Source organism: Myodes glareolus, chromosome 22 (assembly GCF_982192425.1).
Source record: "Myodes glareolus chromosome 22, mMyoGla1.1, whole genome shotgun sequence".
Classification (NCBI taxonomy): Eukaryota; Metazoa; Chordata; class Mammalia; order Rodentia; family Cricetidae; genus Myodes; species Myodes glareolus.
Genome location: NC_142047.1, coordinates 12,033,993 through 12,054,032, shown reverse-complemented (window position 1 = coordinate 12,054,032; position 20,040 = coordinate 12,033,993).

Here is a 20,040-nt window from a genome sequence, read left to right as displayed (position 1 = left end):
TTCTTTCTTTCTTTCTTTCTTTCTTTCTTTCTTTCTTTCTCTTGGACTTATTTATTGAGCTGGATAGCACACGTCTTTAATCCTAGCACTTGTGAAGCGGTGGCAGGCAGATCTCTGTGAGTTGTAGGTCTTGTAGCTCTGTAACCAGGCCTACACAGTTAGAGACTGTCTCCATAAAAGATTTTATTTTTATGTTTTGTGCACATGTGAGTGCCTGCATGCATGTCCGTGACATGTGTGCCTGGTATCCATGAAGGTCAGAAGAGGGTGTTGGATCTCCTGGAACTGGAGTTACAGACAGCTGGGAGCTGCCGTGTAGGTGCTGGGAACTGAGTCCAGGTCCTTTGGAAGAGCAACAAGCATCCCTGACCACTGAGTTGCCTTTCTGGCTTCACCCTGTTCTGAGAAGGAACCTTAAATCTGGCAGCTGGGCAGGCCAGGGAGCCCCAGGGATTTGGCTGTTCTGTCCCCGAAGCTGCTCTGCCCTGGGTGCCAGGTGCTTTCTCACTGTCTGAGCTCCTCATGTAGCCCAGGCTATCCTCAAACTTGCTGTGTAACGGAGGATGACCCTGAGTTTCTGATCCTCCTGCCTGTCTTCCACGTCCGAGATTACAGGTGTGCGCCACACCTGGTTGATGGGGCACTGTTATTAGAGATGCTAAATGAGTCTTTTCTATAAAATACTTTAAGACTTGTTCAAGACAAGAAATTCAAATCTCTTAACTCCCCTACCTTGTAAGAATTTTATATAAATGTTTTATTTCCCACACACCCCTGGCAAAACCTCTGTTTATATGAAGGTCCACAACTCTATTCTGAAACTTTGATGGCCTGAGCAGTGGCCCTTTCCCCCTGCAAGTTGTGATCTCTTCCCCTCCCTTCTTCATTCATCCAGGAATTGGGGCGCAGAGTAGCAGTCACCAGCTGAGGTAGAGTAAAAAACAGACTTCCGGTCTCTGGGTGTTTGCTCTTCCGAGAGTGCCCTCCTGGTCAAGAGTACAGTGCCACCTTTTCCAGTCTCTTCAGTTGGAGGGGAATCCAGCTCTCCTGTGGGGAGCCTCAGACCCCAGCAGGGCAGCCCACGTACCCCATGGGCTCTTGTTGTTTGTTTGTTTGTTTTGTGGCCCTCATGGGCTGGGCCTCTGATGCTTTCCAGGTCGACAAAAGAACCTAGGGTTTGGACGTCCACAGAAAAAGCCTGGAGGCCTGGCCCCAGGGAATGAGTGTGGTGGCCAGGAACACTGCACACAAACCAAGCAGGAAATGGCTGTGAGGAACAACCAAGTATTCCTTTGGTGGCTGGCTCATCCTGGGGGTTGCGACGTGTCTTTGACTTGACATGAAACTTGGGGCACAAGAGACCTCCGTTCAGGGACACTGAGCACAAGACAAACCAGGATAGGAAATAACTGTGGTAAAAAGAGCAGTTTTGGTTTTACTGTCTAGGTGCTGTGACATAGCAAGGATGAGGAAAAAGAAAATCTTGATACTGTCTCCTTCTGCATTTCTTTATGGCGTCCCGCAGACGTCAAATGCCCCGTGACTTCATCACTATCTTAGTTTGTATAATTACATGGGATTATATATACATGGGAGATATATACAGCAGCAGCCAGGAGGGTCAAGGTGCTCCTGAGCTCTCCGGGGACTTTCCCTTTTATATTATACTAAGGGGTAACACTTTATTTCCCGAGTTTTCTGTGTCTCACATCCTCTATAATTCTGGGTTGTGTGTGGTAAATTATACCAAGGCTTTCCTGACTTGAGTAGAGTTCCCCTGAGCGCTAGCACGCTCGCCTCCGGGGTAGGCTGAGGCATGAAGAGGGGCTCACAGGTTCTAAAGGGAATATTTAAAGGAAATATAGGGAGTTTAATCCACACAGGTACTAAATTCCTCTTCAATTTATATGATCACTAAAAGTGAATGGATTTCTTTGATATGTGACGATATATTTGTCTCGAGGAGTTTTTGCTGGATGAGGATCCAGCACAAAGGGTTAAAATCGGTCAGACAAAACACAGAGAATTCAGTAAGGTCACAGGTATTAGAGTCACATCTGTACACTTTTTTTTTCTTTTTGTTTTTTTTGAGACAGGGTTTCTCTCTGTAGCCCTTGCTGTCCTGGCACTCACTCTGTAGATCAGACTGACCTTAAATTTACAGAAATCCACCTGCCTCTGTGGATTATCCCCAGTGCTGGAATTAAAGACATGCGCCACCATTGCCCGGCTGAGAGTCACATCTGTAGAAGTGGATAATGGGACCAGAATGTCTTCAGGATCAGGATCGCAAACGAAGAAGGGCAGATACAGGAGTCACATCTCACATCAGGACAGGGACCAATCTGGCTGGCGCCTCCTTTTCTCGTGGTCACTCGTGGAAAGGAACAAATGGCAGGAACTCTGCTGTGAAAGCTCAGGAGAGGTTCCACTCGTGGGGCTCCGAGAAACAGCCTCATGCATTCTGAGTGGAGACTTTCCAGGGGGGCTGCCTTTGAGCACCCACGTTCCCGTCAGTAACCCTTCGCTCACGCTTAGTACGTAAGCCCAATCAATTTGTTGGTTCCCCAGGCTGAACTCTGATGAAACTGAACTTCGGTTTGTCACTGGGTCCATACTTCGAGGCTAAACTAATGTGGTCCGAGGGATTAAAAGGGAGACTACTTCCCCCTTGCCCTCCGTGATCGGCGAGATCCCAGGACACTGAGCCAGCTCTCAATGTTCTGTAACTGTGAAAAGTCTCCTCCTCTCTTGTCAGAAGACCACGGAGACCCAGTGACTCTAGCCGGCGTACACCCTACAAAGGAGTCAACACAGAGGAAACACGTGCTCAGTGCTTCCGCAGAAGCCACAGCCCAGCAAGGCTCTGACTGACCCCCACAGAGACGGGACATCTGGCAAAGAGCAAGCTGGAGGAGCCAGAGAGCCTCTCGCGCCCAGGTGACCCCTGAGGACCGGATGCTGAACTGGCCGGACAGGACCAAAAGAAAATGATGACTTTTGGCCACCTGCATGGTTTAGACACTCAGCAGAGAATTATAACCAGAGACTGAGAAAGGACTGGCCAGAGTCCAAGCGCTCACACTCCCAGACATTAGATACGAGTCGTTTAGACAACTAAATCTTGCTTATTGCTTGCTTTTTTGTTTGTTTTTTCGAGACAGGATTTCTCTGTGTAACAGTCCTAGATGTCCTGGCTTCTCCTGGGTCTCCACCTAGGATCTGTATGGCTAGTGACTGTTGTCTCTATTTTGGTATTCCAGGCTGGCCTTGAACTCACAGAGCTCTGCCAGCCTCCACCTTCCGAGTGCTGGGGTTAAAGGTGTGCCCCATGCCACCCCTGGCTTTGTTTACTACTTCAGACCTGGTTCTCTGTAGCAGCACTGGACTCAGAAACAGATCGCCGTTATTTTCACCGAAAAATGCAATGATGGCCGGATGTCTCTTCTTCCCTGTCTAGAAGCGTTTAGGAAGGACACTGTGCTGATGTAACAACTACCAAGGGGCATGAGAGCAGATTGGAGTTCTGGAGACCGACCCTAGAGTCCAAAGAGAAACAAGGAGTCCAAAGAACAGTTTCTTCTGAGCCATCAGAAAACGCTAATGGACTTCGGTTGGGATTTTTTTCTTTCCTCTTTCCTCTTTTGTTTTGTTTTCTTTGTTTTTGGTTTCTGGTTTTTTTGTGACAGGGTTTCGCTGTGTAGCCCTAGCTGTCCTGGAACTTGCCTTGTAGACCATACTGGCCTTGAATTCGCAGAGATCTGCCTGCCTCTGCCTCTCGAGTGCTGGGATTAAAGGTGTGTGCTCCCACACGCAGCAGATTAGGGCATTTTAAAACTGCGTTCTGGCTTCTCCTTGTTCTCCACCTAGGATCTGTATTGCTAGTGACTGACTGTTGTCTTTATTTCTCCTTGGATCTCTCTTCAGACACCAGTCAAGTACTTCATTTCCTGCCTACATCTGATAATTGGGGCTTTTTAGATAGGTTCCCCAACTGCCATGCCAACACCCCAAATGCAGCTGGAAGAAGCAAGACCATTCATCACCACAATCCCATAACGCCACTTAGTGTCAACTCTTCGGGGGGCGGGGGAGTATGATAAGAACAGGAGGGAGACACCGGTCTGGTAGTTAGGGGGCAAAGACTGAAAGGAGAATAAGCAATTTCCTCCTTGACTAAAAGCCATAAATGTCCTTAGACTCTTGGCAGCTTCATCCTTTCCAGAGGCCAAAGATGCCAAAGTGTTTGGGAAGCTCTAAACTCTGGTCTGGTTCCTAAATGATACTAGGATTAGCTCTTTAGGGAACTAGAATGTTTTAGGAGAGCCTGTTTAGGAGAAACTGGCTAAGAATCTCTGGTCTGGATCGTGAGAACAGAATCTCTAGCTAGGGTCAGACTTAACTTTCCACTGGGGCCAGTTCCGTCCTCTGCCAAGGAACCAAGCCTAGGAAGGCAGGCTCACCTTAAACCATGCTAACAAAATAGATAGAATAATTAATTTCTTGGGCTCACCTTCAACTATGCTAATGAAATAAATGGAACAATTAATTTCTTGCACTAGGGCCTAACTCAGGCTTATTGGCTCCATTATTACTGAACATATTTTCCCTCCCCTGCAGTCTCTTACCCCATGATAGACAGAATGGGAGGAGGGATTCGTAAGTTCAAGTAAGGCCTTTTCTATCAAATATTATAAGACTTATGTTTAGGACAAGGGATTCAAATCTACATAGCCGGCCCCACCCCAGACCTTGTAGCCTGATTTGCTAGTGCCCAAATTCAGGGTTTGGAGCACATTAGGCAAAGTACTCCATGAACTGAGCTTCAAGATCAAGTTCAAGTCCATTCAAGTACTCCATGAATCTTCAGCCTTCTTAAAAAATACAAATACAGAGCTGGGCAGTGGTGGTGCACACCTTTAATCTCAACACTCGGGAGGCAGAGGCAGGTGGATATCTGTGAGTTCCAGGTGAGCTTGATCTACAAAACGAGTTCCAGGACAGCCAGGGCTACACAGAGAAATCCTGTGTCAAACAAACAAACAAACAACAACAACAACAACAACAACATATACAGACGCTAGAGAGACTACAGCAGTTAAGCACCCTGATTGCTTTGCTGAGGACTTGGGTTTTGATCATCCACATGGTGAGTCACAATCATTCCTAATAGAATAGACCTTACAGAATGGTACTGAGAGATTATCAGAAAGGATTCATATGGTTGAAATTGGCAATCAAAATCTGTTAAAAATTATGAGAGGCTAGCAGAAAGAACATTCCTTTTGGAAGGCAATCTACGTGTCATCCAAATAATCTCTAAGGATGAGGTGATATCATTATTGGGAAAACTTAAAGACTTGGAAGCATATGTACATGATGAGAACCAGAAATTAATTGATTTGATGAAGTCGTTAGAAATATTCACAGGTAAAGAAATTCAGACTCTACAAAAGACAGTGATACATAATTTGAAACCATTGAAGAACTTGTCAGAACTGATAAGCAAGGAAATTAGGTACAGACAAAAGACAGTAGTAAATCCTTATCATTTCCAGTACCTCTCAGAGTCAGAGACGACTTATCAAGAATTTTAGCTACTTACCCTGTTACTACTTCTGAAAAGCCAGCAAATGCTCAATACCCCAAAGGACATACAGAATGTAAATGGAAACCTATATGTATGGAAGATCTGAAAGGTATCAAGGAGGCAGTAATATCTTAAGGCATGCATTCGCCATATGTGAGGGAGCTGGTAAAGACATGTGCTTCAAGAAATAAGGTTACTCCACATGATTCACTTCAATTAGTCTCAGTTGTATTAGACCGTGGTCCACAGCTACAGTGGAAGAGTTATTGGAGAGAGGAAGCTAAGGTCCTTGAACATTAAGGTAGAGTCAGGGGTTTTGAGGCCTCCCAAGATCAGGTTCTTGGTGAGGACCATTATCCTGATGCAGAGAGTCAGGCTATACACAATGAACACACCTTGTCGCTGTGCCATACAGCAGTCTTGAATGCCTAGGACAAGATTCAAGAACTAGAAAAAAATAACTGAATCGTGTACTAAGTTGAGATAAGGCCCAAGAGGACCATTTAGTGACTTTTGGCAAAGATTGACTAAAACTGTACAAATAGGGATAGCAAATCCAGAAGCTAGATGAGTACTCAAGGAATCTCTGACTTTTGAAAATGCTAATTTACAATATAAAAAGATACTTGGGCCCTTAAAAGTTAGATCAGTACCAATGGACAAATGGATCCCATACACAGCCAAAGCTGACTCCTTTGATAAAATACAGAAGCTTATATTAATTATAAACTAGTTGGCCAGTTAGCTCAGGCTTATTATTAACTAGCTCTTATAACTTAAATTAACCTACAATACTTGTCTATATTTAGCCACATGGCTTGGTACCTTTATCAGTGAGGCATTTCATCTTGCTTCCTCTGCATCTGGCCAATGACTGCATCTCTGCCTTTCCTCTTCCCAGAATTATTCTAGTCTGGTCACCCTGCCTATACTTCCTGCCTGGCTACTAGCCAATCAGCATTTTATTAAACCAATATGAGTGACAATTTTTTTTTTTGTTTTTTTGAGACAGGTTTCTCTGTGAGCCTGTCCTAGAACTATCTCTTGTAGACCAGGCTGGCCTCGAACTCACAGAGATCCACCTGCCTCTGCCTCCCAATTGCTGAAATTAAAGGCGTGTGCTACCATCGCCCACCTGAGTGACAAATCTTTACAGTGTACAAGAGCATTATCCCACAGCATTTTCCTGTTTTCTTTTCAAAACAAGAACTCTGAATTTAATCACATTTATTTAGCTTTTTTCCTGATCATTATCCATAACAACTTATAACCAACACACTAAACAAAAACAAACATCCATAATCCATTTTGGGGGGAATGTGGGTGTAGTTTTCTAGGTTATTTCCTCTTGATTAGGGGTGCTGGTAATCTTTGGGGGACCCTGAGAAAATTTAGAATTATGGTCAAATCCTGATGGGAGTATTCTGTGAGACTGGATCATCTCAGTCAGCAGTCTTGAAGCTGTTCTGGGTGCAGAACTCAGAGGAAACCGCAACAGAGGTGCTCTGAAAAGCTGGATCGTCTGGGTCATCCATTTCCATTGGAGATTTTTCAGGAGGTCTTCCTCTATCAAACACTATTCTTATTAAACCAGAATGAATTCACAGCCTATCATTTCCTGTGGAAACAAAAGAAAAACACCTCTTCTTGAAAGTAATGCATCTTTTGACTTAAATGTTGAAGTCAAGGCATTTTTAACGTATCTAGGTTGGATTAATCCAGCAGTATTTATAATCCATTGTCTTTTAACAGCTGTTGCTCCACCTGCAGCAGTCAAACAATTCAAAGACAATATAAAAACATGCAGGATCCAGAGTCTCTGTGTATCTTCCATCTTTATGTGTTTTTTTTAACTCTTTCATTTATTTATTTATTTTTTAATTTTTGGTTTTTTGAGACAGAGATTCTCTGTGTATCCTTGTCTGTCCTGGAACTTACTCTATAGGCCAGGCTAACCTTGAACTCACAGAGATCTGCCTGTCTCTGCTTCCCAAGTGCTGGGATTAAAGGTGTGTGCCACCACCCGACTACTGTATTTCTTTTTTTAAAGGACTTTATCTTTTTTCTTTTCTCTTCCAAGCATATATATATATATATATATATTTTTTTTTTTTTCAAACACATTGTAAACTGTTTAGAGGTTTGTTTTTTTTTTCTTTTGGTCTGAATCTGTCCTTACTGTTTATCTCTGTCTTTTTATGACCACATGAATCTCTTGAAATCTGCTAAACAATATGGCTAGGATTAAAGTTGCAGTTTTAGCAGCTGACTCCACCCTATTCCTTAGCTTTTTGAGAGTCTAGCTTCATGGCAGAGGTACTGGCAAGAGCCATAAAGTTTCTAGGTCCATGCTGCCACTAAGAACCTGATGCTGGCTTCTCATAAACACCACTTAAGTGTTTGGTGGCAGAGCCACTTAAAAGAATTGCAAGTTTTTTGTTTTTTTGTTTTGTTTTGTTTTGCTAATGCTGAGTCAGGAAGCCTCTCTTAAAGGAGCCGCACCTCTGCTTGCCACCAGCAAAGAGAGCCTACCAGAGAAAAGACGGTTACCAAGAAGCTGTGCTTGACTGTGTTCTTGTCTGTCTAGAATCCTTTTTTTATAAGCTTTCTCAGGCTTTATGTACAAATTTTTGCCAAACATTTGGGTGTTCCAGGAAATTTGATGACCTTTTCTGTCTTCTGTAGGCACCAGGCCCATGTATAGTTCATAGACATACATGTAAACAAAAAATTCATATACATAAAATAAATCTAAAAAGAATACACATATTGTAGTAATGTTTTGTTGGTGTTCTAACAAATAAAGCTTGCCTGAAGATTAGAGGGCAGAGCTAGCCACTAGTTAACCATAGAGGTCTGGAGGTCTGTACAGAAAGACAGGTGTCTTTTTTTTTCTTTTTTCTTTTTTTTTTTTTGGCTGAGGAGTTAGCAAGGTGAGAGTTGGCTGTGGCTTGCTCCTTTGTTTCTCTGATCTGGCTCTGTGTTTTTGTTAATACAAATTAGAATTTGTGCTACATTTTGGCACTCGGCTTGGGGTATGAATTCATGAAAATGCTGCTGGCCTGTGGCGCAGTCACTGGCACACGCTGGAGCTGCATGCAGGGGTTTTAGCCAGACTCACCGCCCCGTTAGCTAGATTTTCTTTATTTTTTTTCCCCAAGCCTCTGACCAAGTTTGGGATTTTTCTGTTGCAGTTTCTCTACAACAGTCTCAAGCTGCCACCCAAACTAAAGAGACACCTGGTCTCCCAACACCACTGGGCTTCTCTGCCCTTGGCCAGCTACCTAGCTCTGTTTCCAGGCAGCTCCCAACACATGCGCTTCTTCCAAACAATCCTTTATGTGTCTCAGACAGCCTGCACCCTCTGCCCTGTGGGTTGTGTGTGTGTCTCAGATAGCCCGCACCCTCTGCCCTGTGGGTTGTGTGTGTCTCAGACAGCCTGTACCCTCTGCCCTGTGGGTTGTGTGTGTCTCAGACAGCCTGTACCCTCTGCCCTATGGGTTGTGTGTGTCTCAGACAGCCTGCACCCTCTGCCCTGTGGGTTGTGTGTGTGTCTCAGACAGCCAGCACGCTCTGCCCTGTGGGTTGTGTGTGTGTCTCAGACAGCCTGCTCCCTCTGTCCTGTGGGTTGTGTGTGTGTCAGACAGTCTGCTCCCTCTGCCCTGTGGGTTGTGTGTGTGTCTCAGACAGCCTGCTCTCTCTGCCCTGTGGGTTGTGGGCTTTCCCTAGACGCCCTCTCCTTGGGATGTTGCCACACACTCTCAGTTCATGGCTACATGCTAGGTAGCTGTAGCACAGGTAGGCTGTGCACCGCCTGTGTTCTAGATCAGACATGCTACACAGCTTTCATATACAATGTAAATGGGGGAGACAGTAACAAAAGACTTTATTAACGTGATACAAAGGATAACTCACACAGTCAATCACTTTATCACTCTGAGACACCGAATCATTAGTTCTCTGCAGCCTAGGGAGCAAAGCTGCTCTAGGTCACACATTCTGAAGACCGCCCCTCCCCAGGTGACCTCATAGTTATAAAAGAAGGAGTAGAAGTACATTTGCATATCCTGACCACCTATCAGGATGGCGTGGGCTATCTTAATTTCAAAAGAACCAAGCAATCATTTACTGAGTTAGGATGTGCATCGATGCTTGTCAATCCCCGAACTCTCTGATCTCAGACAAGGTGGAAAAGGGCCTGCATTTTTTGGCATCCACAGCTAACTAGTGTGGCTACTGGGATTAAAAGTGTGTGCCACCACTGCCTGGTCTGTAAGGCTGGCCAGTGGGGCTGTCTTACTCTCTGGTCTTCAGGCAAGCTTTATTTATTAAAACACAAATGAAATGTCACCATACTTTCCCTTTTTTGTCTAAAACAATAACAGAAGGCTATAACTATATATAATAAATACAATGACCATATACAATATATACAGGCAACCAATAAATAACAATGCATTTGACAAATTCAGAGAAAATACTCCATATCTAACCTATTTTGGTGAATTCAAAGACTTATATCTAATTTACTTCCTATCATAACTTTCTTTCTGCATCTGGTGAACAAGAAAAACTATAACTATAGCTGTCTAGTCTTCAAGTCCCTCAGAGGCCCAAGAAGAAAATAATATTAACTGAGTAAGCAGGAAGTGTGAGCAAGCGACTTCCAAAAAATGTGAGAAATGACAGAAACAGCTGGCTGCCTGGACAGTCACCCAAAGTTCCTCAGCAATGTTGGGGCATCCATCATTGACCTACAGACCTAGAAAGTCTGACAGACTTTTCTATGAAGCAGGGTTTTTGAAGGGCTGTCCCTACTTGTCTTGACAAGGTTTGGCAGTCACTCTCTTTTGTGTCCTGTTTCTCCCATAAGGACAGCATCCTGTTGGCAGTTGAGGCAAGGGCACTTTCTTACCCAGTTAGTGGCTTACTTTTGCCACAAACAAAGCAGGAATATATGTGGAGTTTCTTTGGTGCCCAACATCTTCTCTGAAGTAGATTGGTGCTGCCAAGAGCAGACATGTCTCATTGTCATAAAAAGAAAAAAGAACCTATGTTATTAAAACATCTTAAATACCATATTTTGTAGATCTCTGAAGTGTTTGAAAATGATCTATCTAAAATATATATTTGTTTGACCTTGAAAACATGTCTAATGTTCAATTATAGTAGGTAATTAAATACTAACCTGCATTTTATTATTATCCTAAACAGCTAGTAATAATAATTTTCGAGGACTAGAAATTTGCATTACATTGTTAAATGAGTTCTATAGGTACAATACATTGAACAAGAGTAGAAATGTATGTACAGTATATTTCTAACAAAATTAATCTCAAATTTGTATCAATATAAAATTTGTATACAATATACAAAAATTCAATCCAAAGTAAATCATTTAAAACTATTAGTTGCTTTTTAGTCAATAATCTACTGCCTTTTTATCTTATCATATCTACATCTTCCATTTTTACTTTTCAAAACAAGAACCACAAATGTAATTTCCTTTGTTTAGCTTTTTTCCTGACCATTACCAATAACAACTTGAAACCAATCCCCCTAAATAATGACAAATATTCATAACCCAATGAACAACCAAAACCCACCCACCCTGCCTTTTGGTAATATGAGCATCATATTCTTAAATTTACTTCCTGCTGTCTGGAGGCATTAGTATCTTTAGGGGATCCTGAAAAGAAACATTTGGGTTAATTGTCAAGTCCTGGGAGAGGTAACTGTAATATCATTTGTTGTCCAGTATTTGTATAATGGGAAAGTACAGGGCTTGTCTCAAGTCCTGACTAGAGTAGTCTGTGAGACTGGATCATCTCAGCTAGCCACCTCAAAATTGTTCTGAGTAGTATTTAGTCCAAAACTGATTTTTAAGTGGTGTTCTTCATCTTAGTGGCGTTATCATAGACCTGGAGAAATCATTGTTGTGGGGCCCCATCCTCCTTTTGGAGACTTCAAAGTTCGCTGTTAGATGTGCTCATGGTTCACTGCAGAAAATGAATAGAGACTCAAAACCAAAGTCATGTACAGGAAGGTAGATAAAACATTTTTCTAGAATTATTTAGTACTCTATATGACCATTAACATCATGATAAATATATATTTATATATCTTTATATAAATATATATATATATATCTTAAGAAAAGCTGTTAAAGGGTCAATATAAAACCAAAGGATTGTGAGATTAGTAGCAATACAATAGTCCTTAAATATTTGTTTTTCTTCTGTCCCATATCAGGTAGCTCTTCTGACATGAGACAGAGACTTTAGATTTCACTTTAATAAGCATGCTTGGGTTTAGAGAAGGAGAGAGCCACACTCCAACTCCAAAGCCAGCTTTAATCTTTAATTGGATTGAGACTAAAAAAAAGACCATTTGTATTATATGTCTGTAGAGAACAGCAGAAACAAACATTTGGAAAGATTTATGAAATTTTATCCTGATGTAAATGAGATATACCAATAGGCCAATTTACTCTTTTTCTTGGAACGTTTTTTTTTCTGGATGATTTGTCTCTTTTCTTCAGTGTCTCATCTGTCCAGCTGTCTTCAGATTCCTTAGCTGGATACCTTTATTCTCCTGAAAAGACAGAAACTAAACCCTCCCAAACCCTAATTTGGGGGAGATTTTCCTTTGGCAAGTTATATCTGATGAAACGAAAAGAATTTGTTAGCTTTATAGGTTAGTTTAGATTAAATGGCCATAGTACTTAATGAACTATCATCTCTTTTAATTAAGAAGTCTCTCTTGTTCAAATTGAATCTTTATCAGTTTTGATGGTGATGGGGAACATCCTTCAGCCGATGACCTTTGGACCAGGTTGGGGCATGACTTTTAGGTATGCAGAGAAAGTTGCCAGCCCACCCAGCTCTTTCTCTGTTTCCCACACTCCACACCTTGAAGTTGGATCCCTGTTCCTGTTCTGGGAGTTTTTCCCTTACAATAAAGAATAATCTTAGAATACTCTTTTGGAATTATTTTGGGATTATTTGACTCATGATTTCCCTCATTGGATGTGCTCAGCTTCATAGAGTTGGGGGTTGGGGTGGAAATTATGTAGGCCCAGAAATCTAGGGGAAAAAAAGAGGAAAAATTGAATGGGATAATGGGTAGATTAGTGTGAACTTACTCACACTAATAATAATAATAGTGAGTAATAGAGTGAATACTTGTGAACTATTATTAATGGACAATTTACATTGACATAGATTATTGTATATTGATACAAGTTCAAATTAAATTTATTATATTGAATATGTTCCTATTTCTGTTAATAATATTTGTACACCTATGCAAAGTTATTTTGTCAGATTGTATGTATACATATTTCTACCTCTGTTTAAGACATTTTGTGTATTGATACAATTTTTAGGATAGATTTATCATATTGCATTATACATTTCTGCCTCTGATCAAGATACTTTTACATTGTTTACATTTTGAGGTCATTGTCCTCATTTACTGCACAGTTGTTTAAAGATTGTTTAATATTTTGATATGAAGTCTTAGTTTTTTAGTTATATAGGTATTAAGTATTATAGGTCAATAGTCATTCATGTTACACTTATAGTCAGACTAATTAGGTTCTTTAGATACATAGAGATTGTATTCTGCATAGATAGGTAATCTTCAATGGCTTCAAAGATCTGGAAAATATAGCATTTAAATAACTTAGGATTTGGTTGATGTGAGATATGATTGTTCCTGGCAGCACCGATCTATTCCCAAGAGAATGTTGAGCATTGAAGACAATCCACTTGGAGGTTTGTTTTTTTTTTTAATTCTTGGCACAACTGGCCTTTGGGCAAGGAACTACCCATGTCTCGACCTCTGACAAAGTGCATGGTATCCAGACTGGACAAGCAGGATACAAGAAAAAAGACTGCCAAACCTTGTTGATATGGTTGTGAAAATTTTCCTCCCTCTGAAAATGGTCTGTCAGTTAGTCTAGGCCTTAGCCAAAGTTGGTTGCTTCAACATTTCAAATGAGACTTTGGGTGATTGCTCAAGTAGCCAGTTTTCTCTGTCATCTACTGCACATTTTGGAAGCCGCTTGATTGCACTTCCTGCCTACTCAAGTAATATTATCTCCCTTCTCAGACCTTCGATGGGGTTGAAGATTAGATAGTCATAGTTACATTCCTCTTATGATCTAGCCAAGCAATTTCCAATACAAGAGTTATACTCCTTAGGATAGATTGTTTATTAAAACATTTAGAATATGTTCCATGGTTAATATTGTTTATGCTGGTTGTAATTCTAATTGATATCTGTTCCTAGGGTATATATAGTTTTGTGTTGGGTTGGAAACTCTCTTATTTAGACAAAAGGAGAAGGTGATGGGGAATCTCCTTCAGCCAATGACCTTTAAGAGGCTGGACCAAGTTGGGTACCATGACTTTTGGGTACCCAGAGAAAGTTCCCAGCCCACCCAGTTCTCTCTCTCTCTGTTTCTCATGCTCCACACCTTGAGGTGGGACCCCCGTTCCTATTCCGTGAGCTTTTCCCTTACAATAAAGAATAATCTTAGAATACTCCTTTGAAGTTAGCTTGGGATTATTTGACTCACGATCTCTCTCATGGAGATCAGTATATCAGCTGATTTAATTTCTTAGTTTTTTCCACTATCCAATGTTTCTCCACAACTGTTGTTCCTTTCTCACTAGCATTTAGAAAATTCAAAGTATAAAAATCATTATGCAGTCTATTTCTGGAGGTATTTATCATCCCTTTCTGTTTATTTAACATATCCTTTAGAGTTCGATTTTATCTTCCTATAAACTGCTTGCCACGTAGGATTATGTATTATACCTGTAATATGGTTTACATTGTAATAAGCAAAACACTGTTTCATTTTACAAGAAACATATGCTTTAGCATTGTCAGTCTTAATTTGTACAGGTATACCCACGATGGCCATAACTTCTAGCAAATGTGTGATTACCAAATCAACCTTTTCTAAACTCAAAGCAGTTGACCATTGAAATCCTGAGTAGGTACCAACGGTGTGGTGTACATATTTTAATTTTCCAAATTACAAAAAATGGAACACATCCATCTGCCAGATTTCATTCCTTTGAATATTCTTTGGGTTACTTCCTGCAGGTAGTGGAGTTTGGTTGTATAAAGAACAAAGACATTGCCTTATGATTTCCTTGGCTTGTTATCAAGTGATGGAAAAAATCATTTTTAAAGCCTGTGTTATTGACATGATGTTTGTTGTAAAATTTTGAGGCTTTCAACACACTTCAACACTGTAGATGGGAAATGTCTCCTAGCAATCTTTGGAAGTCATTAAGAGTCTGTAATTGATCTCTCCTAATTTGCACCTTTTGGGGTCTAATTTTTTGTAAACATATTTTATAGCCTAAATAATTAATAGAATCTCCTCTTTGTATTTTTTTCAGGGTCAATTTGTAATCCCTAACAAGGCAAATTTTTCTTTACTTCTTCAAACATTCTTCCTAAAATATCTACATTTGAATCAAATAGCAAAATGTTATCCATGTAATGGTAAACTGTGAATTGTGGACACTGCTTATGTATCAGTTCCAATAGCTGACATAAAATATTGGCACAGGGTGGGGATATTTAACATTCCTGTGGGAGAATCTTCCATTGAAACCTTTTAGCAGGCTGAGAATAATAAGTAAACACTGTGAAGGCAAATTTTTCTCTGTCTACGTCTTGTAAAGGTATAGTGAAGAAGCAGTCTTTTAAATCAATAACAATACTAGGCCATCCTTTAGGTAATAGAGAAGGCAAAGGAATTCCAGACTGTAGAGAGCCCATTGGCTGACTCACTTTATTAATGGCTCTTAGCTCTGTACCATTCTCCATTTTCCAGATTTCTTTTTATCAACAAACATAGGAGGCTGGTTGATCCTTCAATATGCTGGGTATCTAGTTGCTTCTGTACCAGCTGTTCTAAAGCCTGCAATTTATCTGTTGTTAAAGACCATTGCTTAACCTATACAGATTTGCTTGTCAACCATTTTAAAGGTAGGGCTGTTGATACCTTTGAAATATCGGCAGCTGTTGTGCCCTGTTCTTATACAACCTGAATGGTTTGCTAATGTTCTTTACCAAACCTTCTAATATTTTGCCCAGAAACATAGTTAATTCATGATTTGAGGAATGTTGATCTGAGTATTCCATTGCTGTGACAAATCACATCCCTACAAATTCATGACCCATCTTGTGCTCTGCTTTACCTGAGATAAAGTTCCAGTCCCTAAAAGCTGAACATTTACCTTCTAAAGAGGCCAATTTGAATGCCAAGATTCTGGTGTAGTTATTGTGACATCTGTATTTGTGTCTACAAGACCTTCAATGACACTGCCATTTATTCATATTTTTAATTTTGGTCTTTGTACATTTATAGAAGTTTGCCAAAATATTTGCTTTATGGTCTCTTCTGAATTTTTTTCTCTTCTATAGTTGTTCTATCATCCAGAGCACTAATAGGCATTAGGTTCTTTAACTCTGGGAAGGAGCTTTCTCCATGATGACAGGAAATGACTGAAATGAACTTGGCATGGGGCTTGTAAGAGGCCCCTCAAGGAATTTCCCAATGACAAAGGATTCCCATAAATATTTCTTGCTGACCTACATTCATTAGTCCAAGACCTGCCTTTGTCACACCTTCCACATAATCCAGAAGGGAAGAGTGTGCTGAATGGATTATGCTTTTAAAAAATTGTTTCTAGGAATGACCTATTTACAATCCCTTTTAAGGTCACCTTGTTTGCCATGATTATAACATTTGACATTTTGATTTTTCCTCAAACCTCTGGAAATCACCTCTTCTATCCATGCATCATCATGGTCATGACATTCAATATTAGTTATATCTTGGATCCATTCCTCCAAAGGTGCTGACCTTGCCTTTAACAACCTAATTATTCGTTTGCATAGAGAATTGGCATTTTCAAAAGCCAGAGATTCAATTATTATTTGTCTAACTTCTGAATTTGATAGCATTTCATTTACTGCTGAAGTCAATCTTTGTAAGAAATTGATGAAGATGTCAAAGTAATCCACCATATAAACAAGCTGAAAAATAAAAACCACATGATCATCTCATTAGATGCTGAAAAAGTTTTTGACAAAATACAACATCCCTTCTTGATAAAGGTCTTGGAGAGAGCAGGGATACAAGGAACATATCTAACATAATAAAGGCAAAATACAGCAAGCCAACAGCCAACATCAAACTAAATGGAGAGAAACTCCCAGTGATTCCATTGAAATCAGGAACAAGACAAGGTTGTCCACTCTCTCCATATCTATCCAATATAGTTATTGAGGTCCTAACTAGAGCAATAAGACACCAAAATGAGATCAAGGAGATACAAATCAGAAAAGAAAAAGTCAAACTCTCATTGTTTGCTGATGATATGATAGTTTACATAAGTGATCCAAAAAATTCTACCAAGGAACTTCAAAAACTCATAAACACTTTCAGTAATGTAGCAGGATATAAGGTTAACTCAAAAAAAATCAGTAGCCCTCCTATGCACAGATGATAAAAGGGCTGGGGAATAAATCAGAGAAACAACACCCTTCACAATAGCCACAAATAGCATAAAATATTTCAGAGTAACTCTAACCAAACAAGTGGAAGACTTGTATAACAAAAACTTTAAATCTTTGAAGAAAGAAATTGAAGAAGACACCAGAAAGTAGAAAGATTTCCCATGCTCTTGGGTAGGCAGAATTAGCATAGTAAAAGTGACAATCTTACCAAAAGCAATCTACAGATTCGACTCAATGCCCATCAAAATCCCAACAAAATTCTTCACAAACCTCAAAAGAACAGTACTCAACTTCATATGGAAAAGCAAAAAACCCAGGAGAGGCAAAACAATCCTGTACAATAAAAGAACTTCTGGAGGCATCACAATCCCTGACTTCAAACTCTACTACAGAGCTACAGCACTGAAAACAGCCTGGTATTGGCATAAGAACAGACAGGAGGAATGATGGAACTGAATAGAAGACCTGGATAACAATCCACACATCTTCAAACACCTGATTTTTGACAAAGAAGCAAAAAATATAAAATGGAAAAAAGAAAGCATATTTAACAACTGGTGGTGGCATAACTGAATATCAACATGTAGAAAAATGAAAATAGATCCATATCTATCACCATGCACAAAACTCAAGTCCAAATGGATCAAAGACTTCAATATAAAGCCAGCCACACTGAACCTTATAGAAGAGAAAGTGGTAAATACACTTGAATGCATTGGGACAGGAGACCACTTCCTAAATATAACCCCAGCAGCATAGACACTGAAAGAAACAGTTAATAAAAGGGACCTCCTGAAACTGAAAAGCTTCTGTAAAGCAAAGGACACGGTCAACAAGATAAAATGACAGCCTACGGAATGGGAAAAGATCTTCACTAACCCCACATTAGACAAGTCTGATCTCCAAAATATACAAAGAACTCAAGAAATTGGACACCAAAAGATCACATAATCCAATAAAAAAAAATGGAGTACAGACCTAAACAGAGAACTCTCAACAGAGGAATCTAAAATGGCTGAAAGACACTTAAGGAAATGTTCAACATCCTTATTCATCAGAGAAATGCAAATCAAAACAACTCTGAGATTCCATCTTATACCTGTAAGAATGGCCAAAATCAAAAACACCGATGATAACTTATGCTGGAAAGGTTGTGGAGTAAAGGGAACACTTCTGTCTTGCTAGTGGGAATGCAAGCTGGTACAACCCCTTTGAATGTCAGTGTGGCGATTTCTCAGAAAATTAGGAAACAACCTTCCTCAAGACCCATTAATACCACTTTTGGGTATATATCCAAAGGATGCTCAATCGTGCCACAAGGACATGTGCTCAACTATATTCATAGCAGCTTTGTTTATCATAAGCAGAACCTGGAAACAACCTAAATGCCCCTCGACTGAAGAATGGATAAGAAAAATGTGGTACATTTACACAGCGAAGTACTAGCAGAAAAAATAACGATGGCTTGAATTTTGCAGGAAAATGGATAGAGGTAGAAAACATTATTTTGAGTGAGGTGACCCAGACACAGAAAGACAATTATCACATGTATTCACTCATAGGTGGTTTTTAAATATAAAGCAAAGAAAGCCAGCCTACAAACCATAATCCCAGAGAATTTAGACAACAATGCAGACCCTAAGAGAGACTTACATAGATCTAATCTACATGGGAAGTAGAAAGTAGAAAAAGACAAGTTCTCTTGAGTAAATTGGGAGCATGGGGACCTTAGCGGGGAGTATTGAAGTGGGGAGAGGCAGGGAGGGGAACAAAGAAAAATGTAGAGCTCAACAAATATCAATAAAAAAAAGGTTTATTGTTTTGGACTACTAGGAATCAAAGGAAGTTCTCACACAAGTCAGGCGAGGGCTCTACCACTAAGCTGTGCCCCCCTCCTGCCACTGCAGTCAGAGGGGACATCATTTTATGAAGCCCATGTGAGGGAGTTGTGCCCTTTCCACAACTGGAGTGTCTGGTACTTCCTTGGGCCTGATCTACCTAACATGATTTTAATGTAGCCATGTTGTGTGGGTCTCTGCAAACACCACGGGCAGCAGGGTAACAGTCCGATGGTGGTTCAAAGTCTGATGCCAAGTAGTTTGTATGAGGCATTTTTAAGCACAGCACAATTTGGTGAAGTTTCCTGGTGATAATTCACTCGATCTCATGTGCACAGCAAAGCTAAAGACATGAGCACATCAAAACTCCGTGTTAGGTATAAATGCCATCTTCTATAAAGATGGATTCTATACATTAACTAAGAAAACAAGTGAGAGGAGGGTCTGGGTGAGGATCTGGCGTAGTCTCGGCCAAATAGGTAGCCCAAAGGTCACCAGGCTATTAATGACATCCGTTCCCACCTTTCTGGGCAGAAAACCGGTTATAGCTTGTTATTTTATGGTCAACAGAAGTCCATAGCGGCCAGAGGGAATTCTGAGATTCCAGCTCAATTGAAAGCTTGCTGTGGCTCCTGGCAGGAGTGCTCCCCAATATGATGCCAACTCTTCCAGGCCAGCAAAACTTAAGGTTGTGGGAACAGAAAGGAAAAGTTTCTAGAAAAGAAAAGTGACTAGGGAGTCACTAGGGTATAATGATTGTACATATTGCCTTTTCTATCCTGCCTTGACTCCTAGACCCATGGATCCTGGCTATGGGAGAAACTCTACCATATACTGGATGCTGATTCAAAGCATATAGCACCTTCTAGAGAACCCTGCCCCTGCCCTCCATGCTGCTGCCATCTAATCGACACTGGAACTATGTCTTCAAAAGACCATTCTATCTTTCATCAGGTCAGCTCCTGCAGGATAGCGGAGAACATTGTGAGACCAGTGGATTCCATGATCATGGGCCCAGTGTCATGAACTACACTTTCTACCTCCCCTTACCAGCCTACT